The sequence below is a fragment of the Pinus tabuliformis genome, chromosome 7 (assembly GCF_031772625.1).
Source record: "Pinus tabuliformis cultivar Carrire ecotype Pingquan chromosome 7, CPIR1, whole genome shotgun sequence".
Classification (NCBI taxonomy): domain Eukaryota; kingdom Viridiplantae; phylum Streptophyta; class Pinopsida; order Pinales; family Pinaceae; genus Pinus; species Pinus tabuliformis.
In genome coordinates, this window is record NC_142293.1 from 1,858,398,197 (window position 1) to 1,858,412,758 (window position 14,562).

The 14,562-nt window shown below is 39.8% G+C and overlaps 1 pseudogene; it reads left to right on the top strand.

The window, feature by feature from the left end:
- The first annotated feature begins 727 nt into the window (after positions 1-727).
- On the top strand, positions 728-11,992 carry LOC149255851 (putative carotenoid cleavage dioxygenase 4, chloroplastic pseudogene; annotated as a pseudogene).
- Positions 11,993-14,562: the final 2,570 nt, after the last annotated feature.

Genomic DNA, 14,562 nt, shown 5'->3' on the forward strand with positions numbered 1-14,562 from the left:
GTTTTTGATGGTACTGAATCTATTTCCCCCATCAAAAATATGATTCAAACACTATGACCCTCCGAGCAATTCCTCAACCTCAGTGAAACGACTCATGACTCACTAGGATACCAAAATTTCTGGCATTTATGTAAGAAGCCAAGGCCGATATCTTGTAGGACTTGGCAGATGTAATGTAGCAGTGATGAGGTGGCCAAAAAAAATACCACGTGCCATTTCATAATTGGTTCACCATGGAATGACGTTGCATACTAGGAGTCTCAGCACTTGCCCCAGGGTCGTGCTTTGCAAAGATTTTGTGTGTATTTGGTTTTGGCCAAAATGGCTCCAAAAACCAAGGCTTTACAATAAAATAATGAATATCCAAGGTTCACCCTTAGCGAGGCCCATACCAAGCTACTTAAATACCGAGAGGTCGAAATAATCATATAATGGAGCAATTCAGTATGTGATGTTCCTGTGTTAATAGAAAATTTGCATCGACTACAAGATTGGAAAGTAGGATATGAAAACGGCATTAACCGACAAGTATTGGGGTACCAAAGTACTGGGCACCAGAAGGAATGCCCGTTAAAGTAATCTGGTACAACAGGGAAACAACTATCAGTTGCAGCAAATGGCAAGTGGCAAGGATTTTATTCAGCGAAAGTTCTATCTATCAGGCTCAGAAGTATACTGGTACAGGGACGATTAGAAAGAAGAATATCGAATGCCTCTAGTATCCTATATGGAGACTAGGGAGATCGTAATAATTGTGGCCAATTCTTACCCAGTGAGCAAGTTCCGGAGAGAACCCATCTGGTCCATTCCATCCACAGTAGAGAAAGTCTGCATAAATTTGAGAAACGGGATTGTATCCAGAAAGCCATTGTCTTCAAAACGTTTGGAGTTGGGCGTCATCAATCCCCGGTTCGTTGCCAAGAAAAACAGGTATGCATACATGTCGATAGGATCACCGTTGCCTAAAGTCTGGGGGTCGTTAAACACGAATTTGATATGGTGGAGGCGATGGCTGCCATGGAGTGCGTGGTTGCCTCGAGGTCGTATGGCGAAGGTTGCTTCGGCAGTAAGCCATCCTTCGTGCCCCGGTGTAAGGACCTGTAGTCCGGGCCACCTTCACCGTGTGAAGGACGGGCGAGGAGCTCGTGCGAAATGCGAAGTAAAACAACCAAGAGACGAGTTTATATGATGTTGGGTGAGTTGAGAGGGCGGTCCCACGAGTTGGGCAGGCCGACCCTCCACTCGGGCGAAGGCAACATGTTGAACGAGTCGGCTTGGGCATTGGGTGTGGGTCAGCCGAGTGACATAACCCGCCACCCGCCCGTATATATTGGTGGAGCGTTTAAGGAGACGAGCCATCATCACTCAGCCAACACGAGTTCGAACAAAGAGTTCTGACGTGCGTGGATGAGCCCGCACGATGGGCGGAACTCGAGTGAAAAAATCGTGCAGGAAAGTCGGGTGAAAAACTCCGGTGAGAAACTCGGGTGAAAAACTCGTGCAGAAAACTCGGGCGAGGTCGTCGGGCAGAAAACTCGGACGAGGTCATCAGACAGAAAACTTGGGTGAGGTCGTTCGGGCGAGGTCGTCGGGTGACCCGGACGAAGTCGTTCGGGCGAGCCGGGTGAAGTCGTCGGGCGACTCGGGTGAAGTTGTTCGGGCGAGCCAGGTGAAGTGGTGTGGCAACCTGGGTCAAGTCATGTGGCGACTCGGGTGAAGTTGTTCGGGTGAACGGGTGGACGTGCGGACGGGCGGCCGGGCAAGGGCGCACTGTGCACGCCGAAACGAAGAATCGTGTGGATGGGCAACTCGGGTAGGGCGCACCGTGCATGACGAAACGATGGAAACGGTGAAGTGTTGGAGTTGTGAACGGAGGTGTGACTCATGCGGAGGTGCCCGTGTGTGGCGACTTGGTTACGACGAGGCGTGCCCAAGTTGGCAAACAACACAATCGTGCGACGAGGTGAACGAAGGGTTGGAGAGTCGTGCGGCGACTGTGCAGAGGCACCGATGAGCTAGGCAACCGAGTTTGCCGAAAGTTGGAAATTTGGCTAAGTGTAAATTTGGGGTTTCCCAAGATCTAACTTGTACTTATAAAAGAAGATTATATATATATTATATATATATATATATATATATATATATATATATATATATATATATTATGTATATATGTATATATGTTAATTGTATGTATATATATATATATATATTATATATATATATATTGATATCGATCATACATCGTATAATGGTATTATTGCTATTGATGATGAATATGTATGGAATGTATAAAGGATAAAGATAATACTTGGTAACGAAAAATAAACTAAGTATGGAATGTTAGGCATAGTCTACAATCGTAAGTATTAGTGAAAAGAAAACAGTTGGTAGTGCCACACCTCGCTATAGTGCGGTTGGAAGAGTACCGCCAGTGTAGGGGCGTGACAGGTGGTATCAGAGCTGGTCCAAGTTTTGCAGGAAACTTGGTGAACTGAATCAAGGAGTTGATTCTACAAAGACCAAAGACTTGGCAGGAAGTTTAAGTTTTGCAGGTGACAGGTAGAATATCATGGTGATTCAGGTGACTGGTGAAACAGGTTTAGCAGAGGTGAAGCTTAGTGCTTGGGCCAAGCTGAACGACAAGGCATGGCAGGTTTGGAAGAATGCGAAGGGAAGCTCTTGCTTACCTTATACAGGTTGAAGTGGATGAAAGAAGAGAATCCCCAGATTCGAAAGGAACTTGAAGTTTTGGAAACGAATGTTGAAGACAAACTTCTTCAACTTGGTTGGACAATGGAGCAGGATGAAGTTGCAGATTGTGCTAACAAGGAAGAGGAAGCCGTGATGATTGGGGATGTTGCAGATATGACAACGATGGAGGATAAACTTGAGATTGATCAAGTTGGACCAGGATCGTGTAGTTTGCAAACATGGATGGATGAGGATACTCACATGGAGGAGCCTCACAATGATGATGTAAGTATTATTGATACTTGTGTTTCAATTGAGCATTTGGTAGATGAACCGTATGCAGGGAAGAGCAAAATCAGTTTGCCGATGCAAGGGAGCATCTTACCATGGATGTCTACGATGAGACCTTGTATGGAGAAGCAAGGATTGTTGACTGTTGCAGGACTTGTTGGGGTTGTTTGTGACCTTATGGTAGAAGGTACAAAGGTAAGTGACAAGGGAGGAACATGATGATCGTTGCAGAGGAATGGGTCATGCTTTAGCCACATGGAGAATTGGCTAAGTGCCTGGCATGACTCATGGACAAATTGGAGGGCACACACTTGAGTATGATGATACTTGGGTGGACTTCTCATGGCCGAGACCAAGAGCAAGTCTTGGTGGAACCTTTAGTGGGGGAGCTATGGTGGAGAGACTCATGTGATGATGATATGGTTGGGTGACCGAGTTCACTAGACCGAAAATTGTAGACTTGGATGAGGATGACCGATTGTCGTGATGGGTCTACTTGGTTGGACTACATGGGAAACTTAGTCATGGACATCAGGTTGGAGACATGGAGCATGGCAGTCTTATGCAAGGACATTATGCAGGAGCACTTGTAGAGGTGTCACTTATGGGCATCCAATGAGGAGTGCCAAGGCAGGGATGTTGTGCAGGTGGATTTGCTGGTGTGACATGGAGATGTTTTGCTTATGAGCCGATGGAGAGGTTGTGCACTTATGTACAACAAGGCCATTGACTTGGATGGAGTTGTGAGTAGACTATGGAGCATTCCTACTGCGTGGAGAGCTGAGGCATCTTGCAGAGACCTTTGGGCGGAGATTTGTATGCTTGCTAGATGTTGGTTGGAGATGACTCATGGAGCTCACAATGACATGAGATTGTTGTGACTTTTGGAGACTTCATATATGGTGGACTTGGAGGATCTGAGGCATTGAGGAGCTAAGGTCAGAGACTTTGATGTAGAATGGGATGCATACTTTCGAGTACATGTATGGGTGTAGCTTGAAAGAGTGACTTGATGAGGAGGATCGATATGAGACACTTAGGAGTGATGGAGTTACAACGATGATGATGCGTTGGTGGCAACACTTGGGCATGGGTTGAGCCGAGACTTAACCACTTTTGACACATGGGAGCTGATTGATCTATGATCATGGGCAGCACATGGATAGATGAGACAAGGGTATACTTGTTTCTATGGCAGACTTGAGGGATGGCACATACAGATATGATGGGGGTTGCTTCATGGACCTGGATGTGGTGCATCGAGAGTCGGAGTTTGATGAGATGATCTCTTCACTTTGAGGAGATGGATGTTTTACAAATGGATGATGTTGGGATAGATGCGGTTGATTTCATGCAGCACATTGGTACCAAACATCATGGACAACATGTTGCAGATGAGATGAGAGCTACTTCATGGACTTGAGCATGGCTTATACTTATATGGAAATGGATTCTTGATCGAGTTGAGGATGTGACGGGATGTTCTGAGAAATAACTGATGATGGCATGAGGATGTTCACTCTCATTGTTTGGACGTGACGGTTGGATTAGCTACCCAACTAGTTAAAACATGGGGATGCGTAGTGTGCAGAGATGTGTTAGCATTGTGTTGGAGTATCATGGCAGCAGTTCACACGAGGACGACACATGATGAGGTCGACACGATATGTTGCAGGAAGCATGTAGTTTGAGATGGAGGGGCCAGCCTTCCATGATGGGGAGCGGCATGTGGATATTGTGACAGGGTGGTTTATGATCATGGATTGAGATGATTTTCCGATGTATGACATACCGATGGGGTGTATGCCTTAGTATGGTGATCTTGGTGACAGATGGTTGCTGGAATGAGATATTGTCGAGGACGACAATGACTTCAAGTGGGGGAGGATGTAAGCACCTGCGGTCCGGGTCACCTTCACCATGTGAAGGACAGGCGAGGAGCTTGTGCGAAATGCGAAGTAAAACAACCAAGAGACGAGTTTATATGATGTTGGGCGAGTTGAGAGGGCGGTCCCACGAGTTGGGCGGGCCGACCCTCCACTCGGGCGAAGGCAACATGTTGAACGAGTCAACTTGGGCATTGGGCGTGGGTCGGCCGGGTGACATAACCTGCCACCCACCCATATATATTGGTGGAGCGTTTGAGGAGATGAGCCATCATCATTCGGCCAACACGATTTCGAACAAAGAGTTCTGCGGTGCGTGGATGAGCCCGCACAACGGGCGGAACTCAGGTGAAAAAATCGTGCAGGAAAGTCGGGTGAAAAACTCGGGTGAGAAACTCGGGCGAAAAACTCGTGCAGAAAACTCGGGCGAGGTCGTCGGGCAGAAAACTCGGGTGAGGTCATCGGGCAGAAAACTCGGGTGAGGTCGTTCGAGCGAACCGGGCAAGGTCATCGAGCGAAGTCATTCGGGCGAGCCGAGTGAGGTCGTCGGGTGACCCGGGTGAAGTCGTTCAGGCGAGCCGGGGGAAGTCGTGTGGTCACCTGGGTGAAGTCGTGTGGCGACTCAGGTGAAGTTGTTCGGATGAACGAGTTTGGGTGAACGGGTGGACGTGCAGATGGGCGGCTGGGCGAGGGCGCGTCGTGCACGCCGAAGCGAAGAATCGTGTAGACGGGCGACTCGAGTAGGGCACGTCGTGCACGACGAAACGACGGTGAAGTGTTGGAGTTGTGAACGGAGGTGTGACTCATGCGAAGGCACCCGTGTGTGGCGACTTGGTTATGACGAGGCGCGCCCAAGTTGGGCAAATGACACAATCGTGCGACGAGGTGAACGAAGGGTTGGAGAGTCGTGCAGCGACCATGCGGAGGCGCCGACGAGCTGGGCAACCGAGTTTGCCGAAAGTTGGAAATTTGGCTAAGTGTAAATTTGGGGTTTCCCAAGATTTATCTTGTACTTATAAAAGAAGATTATATATATTGATATCGGGCAGACTCATATTGGAGGGATTTGCCCCTCCCTTTATACTGTTGTGCAATTGTATATGTGTTAATTGCTATTGATGATGAATATGTATGGGTTTTCATTTGTATAAAGGATAAAGATAATACTTGGTAATGAAAAATAAACTATGGAATGTTAGGCGTAGTCTACAATCGTAAGTATTAGTGAAAAGAAAATGGTTGGTAGTGCTACACCTCGCTATAGTGCGGTTGGAAGAGTACTGCCAGTGTAGGGGCGTGACACCCGGAGTTCGGATCCAAATGTCGAGTATGATGACGGGTACATCGTGGCTTTTACCCATAACGAAGGCATCGGGATTTCTAGTTTTTTGGTGATGGACACGCAATCTTCGACCCTTGAAATCGTGGCCTCCGTTGAGCTCCCTGCCAGAGTTCCTTATGGCTTTCATGGCCTCTTCGTTAGCGATGCTGACTTGGCAAACTAAATCTAATTCCAAGCTCGCATCGAGATTAATTTTTGCTAAAAATAGAAACATCTCATGATATTGCCAGGAAAAACTATAATTTTTAGGCTTTTAATGAGAAACTTCTAAATTTATAATGTGTTTCAAAAATATAAATGACATTTTATTTGTCCTAGCTAGCACGGTGAAATCTTTTATTAGTTCTAGGTGGAATTTATTTGTCCTAGCTAGCATGGACTATTCTTGTGAAATTTTATATTAGTTTTATGTGGAACGAAAAAATTCAAATGTTATTCATAAAATTGGTAAAATATTTAATTTAATTTATATTTTATTATATTTATTTTAATTTTAATTAATTTATAATAATTATATTATTATAATTATTTTAATTTGAATTAATGATTTGTTTATAAAGAATATTTTAACCATGTATTTATTGACCATTTATTCAAAATAATCTCTCTCTCTCTCTCTCTCTCTATATATATATATATATATATATATATATATATATATATATATATAATTTTTATCCTTCTCTTTTAGGGTGATTTCTAACAATTAACCTAATAAACATTATTATAATAACTTTAAACATTATTTAATTTACATCATCCTACACATGTTGATTTCTAACGATTAATCTAATAAACATTATTATAATAACTTTAAACATTATTGAATTTACATCATCTTACACCTGTAAGACATATTTTCCTCAAAATAATTCTTATATTTATATTTAAACAATTTTTTTACAAATTTCAATAAATTTTAAGATTATATTCATTTAATAATCTCATATATAGGAACACTAATAATACATAGCAAGAATATTAAAATGGTTACTTAATTATTTTTTCCTAATTGTTTTACAAATATATAATTTAATTTAATTATTTGAGTGACCACTAATTAGTTATCTAGATGGAGTATCTTGAAAGTTGTAAAATGACTGAATCACTATACAGTAGGGAAAACTTATCATAATTCAGTTATCAAATTCGCAGTGGAACAACCACACCACTTGAAATTAAATTGATTAAATCTATTTTCATTTTTGTTTGATAGAAATTTTGTATTATTTAGATTTATCACATGCTAATATATATTGATTAAAATTGAATTTCCCATTATTTTTAAAGAATTTATAATTTATTTTAAATAAAAAAAATAAAAATAAAAAAATAAAAGATGGTTTGGAAAATAACAATTTTTAAAATAATCACTTTTCTATAAGGTTAACTTAGGTATTTAGCATTATAAAATGGTGGTATTCAGCGCATTGTTCACAAATATTTAGATGTGTGGTTGAAAGAAATATACAACCTCTACACATATTTGGTATTTTGGAGTTGTCTGGCCATTGCATGTTGCATAGAGTTTAGGTTAGTAATTTTATTATTTGACCCTGTTTCAAGTTGTATAACTATTGAAATCAATATAATTTTTTTTTATGCTTTTGTTTTTTATTGTCAAGTTGTTTCTATTTTTATTGACCCTGGAGCTAATTATAGTTATGTTAATCTTGACCTGGTGGATAACTGTGTTTTGAATAAATAAGTGCATGCAAAATCTTGGTTAGTGCAGTTGGATACAAGTACAAATAAGAGAGTTTATCACTAGGTAGGAGCTTTTACATTTGATTTTAATGGTATGCCTACATCATCACATTTGAATGTATTGTTGTTAGGATCATATAATATGTTGTTGGGAATGAACTAGTTGTATCTTCATAGGACCAAGGTGGAATGTTATGACAAGGCTATTGAGTGTCTGGATGACAATGGGGAACAAAGATTCTTGCATGGTAAGAAGAAGGAAACATCAGTTACAATCGCAAGAAAGGGTGTGTGTTATTCGCATTGCATATTTTCGATGACAAAGGTAAGGAAGTTGAGGATGCAAATGTCTTGAGAAGGTACCTAGTTCTACAATAATTCCAGGATGTGTTTTCGACAGATATTTCAAAGTTGCTACCTCACACAGAAGTGGAATTTTCTATTGAGTTGGTACTAGGGGCAGGGCTAGCATCAAAGGCGCCTTACAAGATGAGCACACCAGAGTTGGTTGAGTTGAAGTTGCAGTTGAAGGATATGCCTAACAGGGGATACATTAGGCCAAGTGTATCGCCTTAAGGTGCACCAATGTTGTTTGTGAAGAATAAGGATGATACTCTTAGGTTATGCATTGATTACAGACAATTTAACAAAGTGACCATCAAGAATAGGTATCTGTTTCCGAGGATTGATGACTTGTTTGATTAGTTGAAGGGAGCAACAGTGTTCTCGATGATTGATCTGAGATCAGGATACCATGAGGTACGCATCAAAGAAGAAGACATCTACAAGATTGCTTTCTAGGCTAGGTATGAGAATTACGAGTTTGTTGTAGTTCCATTTGGTTTGACTAATGCTCCAACTACTTTATGTGCTTGATGAATAGTCTGTTGTGTCCTTATCTGGACAAGATTGTTATTGTATCCATTGATGATATATTGGTATATTCTAAGACTGAGGAAGAACATGTCGAACATTTAGCAGCAGTATTGAGATTGCTAAGAGAACATCAGTTGTATGATAAGCTCAATAAATGAAGTTTCTTTCATACAAAGGTACATTACTTGGGACATGTGGTTTCCAAGGAAGACATAACAGTGGATCCAGAAAATATAAGGGCTATCATGGAGTGGGAGACTCTTAGGAATGTGGATGAGGTAAGGTCCTTTATGAGGTTAGCAGGTTATTACAGGAGGTTCATCAATAACTTCTCACATATTTCTTATCCTATTACATCGTTGTAAAGGAAAGGTAAGGAGTTTGAATGGATAGAGGAATGTGTAATTAGTTTTGAGCAGTTGAAGCAGTTGTTTGCATATCTGGACAAAGAGCTTGTGGTATGTACATATGCTTGCAAGAGAGGGCTTGGTGCAGTCCTAATGCAAGAAGGACAGGTAGTATGCTATGAATCAAGGAAACTTAATGAGCATGAGCAGAATTACCTGACACATGATCTTGAGTTGGCAGCAATCATCCATGCTTTGAAGATGTGGATGCATTATCTTCTTGGTAGGAGGTTCATCTTGATGAGTGATCACAGTGGATCGAGGTATATATTTTACCAACCTAATTTGAATGCCAAGCAAGCCATATGGTTGTCCACGATCAGTGAGTTCGACTTTGAGATCAGGTACATTAAAGGTAAAGAGGGCAAGGTTGTAGATGCTCTTAGCAGGAGGATACAGGTAAATCACATAACAACTATGAGTTTTTATGGTACATATTTACAAGATCGGATTTTGCAGGAAGGACAACAGGATGACAAGTATATTGATTTTATCAACATGGTATAGGTGATTGGAATGGGGACTATCATCTCACAGTAGATGGCTTGGTCAAGTTTTAGGACCGGATCTATGTTCCAGATGGAAGTGAGCTTAAGAAGATTATCTTGAGGGAATTTCATGCTAAGACATATTCAAGTCATCCAAGATATCAGAAGAACAAAACCGTTGTCAATGGCACTGGATCTCAAAGTAATGATTTGAAATCCACGCCCACGCCCACTGCTACACTTCCCTCAGAAAATCCGCTTAATGGCATTTCTGCTGCTTCAGCGGCAGTTTTATGCAATGTTGTGGATGATCTTATAAATAAATTTATCGATAATCCGCTGAGGCCTTCCGTGGATCCAAGATTTTTGTTGGCTGGAAACTTCATTGCCGTGCAAGACACTGCACTAGTGGTGTGCGACAAGATACAGGGCAATCTCCCTGCCTGCATTGACGGTGATTATATCCGCAATGGGCTGAATCCGAGATACGTCCCCAGAGGCGGCCACCATCTTAACGGAATGCTTCACGCCTTCATGATCAAAGACTAACGTTCTGCAACCGTTTCGTCCGCACGCACAAATTCGTGCAAGAAGAGACAGCGAGAGGCCAGGTGGTGCCCAACTTCTTTTCCGGTTTCTACAGCCTCGCCGTCAGATTGGCCAAGGGAATCCTGTTCAACGCTAGAGTGGCTCCCGGCCTCTTTAATCCTTTCATCAGCGCGGGATTGGGAAATACCAGTCTCCTGTATTTCAATGGCACACTGATGGCTGAAGAGGAATCAGATATGCCATACGCAATGAAGGTCACGCAATCCGGCGACATCATCACTGTCGGCAAGTATGACTTCGACGGGAAACTCTTCATAGCCATGACAGCGCATCCCAAGATCAATCCCGTTGCTGTTTCATTCCTCCATTTCGCTTTCCATTGCGGTTTCATTACTCCGTTTCTCAATGGGCCGAATCCCAGATACGTCCCCAGAGGCGGCCCCCATCTTTTAGAGGGTGACGGAATGCTTCACGCCGTCATGATCAAAGATTGCCGAGTAACGTTCTGCAGCCGTTTTGTCCACACGCACAAATTCGTGCAAGAAGAGACAGCGGGAGGCTGGGTGGTGCCCAACTTCTTTTCCGGTTTCTACAGCCTCGCCGCCAGATTGGCTAGGGGAGTCCTGTTCAACGCCAGAGTGGCTCTCAGCCTCTTTAATCCCTTCAATGGCACGGGATTGGAAAATACCAATCCACTGTATTTCAATGGCACACTGATGGCGCTCGAGGAATCAGATCTGTCGTAAGCGATGAAGGTCACGGAATCCGGCGACATCGTCACTGTCGGCAGGTATGACTCCGATGGGAAACTCTTCATGGCCATGACAGCACATCCCAATATCAAACCCGAGACGCGAGAGCTTTTCGCTTTCCGTTGCAGTTTCATTCCTCCATTTCTCAATTATTTCAGAGTGTCGCCTGCCGGAGAAAAATAACTGGACATCGGAATCCTGTCGATGTTGCAACCATCGTTTATTCATGATTTTGCGATAACAAAGCAGTATTCCATCTTTCCCGATACCCAGATCGTGGTGGACCCCATGAACATGATTGTCGGCGGCAGCTCTCCCATGGGCTGCGACCCCGCTAAGGTCCGCAGCTCGGCGTTCTCCCGCACTACGCAACAGACGAGGCCACGATGAAATTGTTCGATATCCCCGGCCTCAATTTCTTCCATTCGCTCAACGCGTGGGACGAGGGCGACGAGATCGTGTTGATTGCCGCCAATTTGTACGGCCGGTGGAGCACATTGTGGAGAGAACTCATCTGGTCCATTCCATAGTAGAGAAGGTCCGCATAAATTTGAGAAATAGGATTGTATCCAGAAAGCCATTGTCTTCAAAGTGTTTGGAGTTGGGCGTCATCAATCCCCGGTTCGTTGCCAAGAAGAACAGGTACGCATACATGTCGATAGGAGCACCGTTGCCTAAACTCTGCGGGGTCGTTAAACTCGACTTTGATATGGTAGAGGCGATGGCTGCCATGGAGTGCATGGTTGCCTCGAGGTCGTATGGCGAAGGTTGCTTCGACGGTGAGATGTTCTTTGTGCCCCGGAGTTCGGATCCAAATGCCGAGGAGGACGACGGGTACATCGTGGCTTTTACCCATAACGAAGGCACCGAGATTTCCAGTTCTCTGGTGATGGACGCGCAATCTCTGACCCTTGAAATCGTGGCCTCCGTTGAGCTCCGTGCCAGAGTTCCGTACAGCTTTCATGGCCTCTTCGTTAGCGATGCTGACTTGGCAAACTAAATCTAATTCCGAGCTCGCATGGAGATTAATTTTCACTAAAAATAAAAACATCTCATGATATTGCCAGGAAAAACTATAATTTTTAGGCTTTTAATGAGAAACTTCTAAATTTATAATGTGTTCCAAAAATATAAATGACATTTTATTTGTCCTAGCTAGCATGGTGAAATCTATGTCGAATTTATTTGTCCTAGCTAGCATGGACTATTCTTGTGAAATTTTATATTAATTTTATGTGGAATGAAAAATTTCAAAATGTTATTCATAAAATTAGTAAAATATTTAATTTAATTTATATTTTATTATATTTATTTTAATTTTAATTAATTTATAATAATGATATTATTATAATTATTTTTATTGACCATTTATTCAAAATCTTATATATATATATATAATATTTAATTTAATTTATATTTTATTATATTATTTTTAATTTTCATTAATTTATAATAATTATATTATTTTAATTTGAATTAATGATTTGTTTATAAAGAATATTTTAACCATTTATTCAAAATCATATATATAATTATAATTCTTATCCCTCTCTTTTAGGGTGATTTCTAACAATTAACCTAATAAACATTATTATAATAACTTTAAACATTATTGAATTTACATCATCCTATACATGTAAGACATATTTTCCTCAAAATAAGTCTTATATTTATATTTAAACAATTTTTTTACAAATTTCAATAAATTTTAAGAATATATTCATTTAATAATCTCATATATAGACACACTAATAATACATAACAAGAATATTAAAATGGCTATTTGATTATTTTTTCCTAATTGTTTTACAAATATATAATCTAATTTAATTATTTGAGTGACCACTAATTAGTTATCTAGATGTAGTATCTTGAAAGTTGTAAAATGATTGAATCACTATACAGTAGGGAAAACTTATCATAATTTAGTTATCAAATTCGCAGTGGAACAATCACGCCACTTGAAATTAAAACGATTAAATCTATTTTCATTTTTGTTTGATAGAAATTTTCTATTATTTAGATTTATCAAATGCTAATATATAACGATTAAAATTGAATTTCCCATTATTTTTAAAGAATTTATCATTTATTTTAATAAAAATAAAATAAAATTTTAAGATGGTTTGAAAAATAACAATTTTTAAAATAATCACTTTTCTATAAGGTTAACTTGGGTATATAGCATTATAAAATGGTGGTATTCAATGCATTGTTCACAAATATTTAGATGTGTGGTTGAAAGAAATATACAACCTCTAGACATATTTGGTATTTTGGAGTTTTCTGGCCATTGCATGTTGCATAGAGTTTAGGTTAGTAATTTTATTATTTGAGCTTGTTTCAAGTTGTATAACTATTGAAATCAATATAAATTTTTTTATGCTTTTGTTTCTTTTGGCATATTTTATGATATATTTTGCGAGATATACTATAGGAATTGTTGGAATCACAAATTTGAGTTATAAACTTTGTATAATATGAGTGGTACAAAGGTTTTTCAAGGTGTTGAATCTATTTATGTATTGAAGGATGCATCTTAAAGAACAAAAACCCATGATTTCTCAAAAAAAAATATTGTGGATTCTAAATAAAAAGCTAAAATGTAGAAGAGTTAGATTGTGTCATAAAATCAATTGTGTAACAATGTCAAAAAAATTATTTTACACATATCTTTAGGGAGTTTGTGGGTTGATACTAAATCTAAGGACGCCTTGATATTTCTAGTGAACATATACATTCATGAATTCAAGGATGATCAAATGATTCCTTGTCATAATAGCAACTTCATAGTCTTATAAGCCACATGGCTATGCTATATTTTCTAAAAGCAAATATGTGAAGTTTTTTGTTATAGCTATAGCTTTTAATATTGAGATGCCATGATTATGCTAAAATAATTATGTCGAAGAATAAATGAATTATATAGAATGATTTTGTAGATATTATGTGATTTAGACTTGTATGATTATGAACATATAGTTCCTTTATATGTATTTTTGGTTTTATATTGAAATAGTTGGTATCTTTTTATCATCTAAAACAAGAAGTTTATGACCTTTAAAAAGAAGGGTTTTCTCTTTAACAATTTATAAATATTATGATTACTAAATATTGGTCTTTGAATTAGCATTATATTTTTAGTATTATATAGTAATGATGAAGATTATAAATAAGATTGAAGAACCAATTCTCTTTATTTTCATTTAATATATAAAGACTAAAATTAATTATAATTTTATTGGTTTGTATTCATTACATGATAAAATTTTCCCTTTTACAATATTCAATTTATCATGTAGTTGAAACCCAAATAAGTGTGCCATAAGTGTTGTATATATGTTGTGATTGATGTCAATTGCAATGTCTTTGATATCAAGGGTAGAGTTGTGCAAGTCTGTAGTAAAGTATGGTCATTAAAGGAAGTGTTGTAGTGCACAAGGATGCTTAGGCTCAAGTGGATCCAAACTCAAATCAAGCAACAAAGGAAACAAAGGGCATAGTAGATAAGATGAAAAGAAACTTGATGTTTCCATAATGAGCAAAATTTGGTGTCGCGTAGAATGGAAC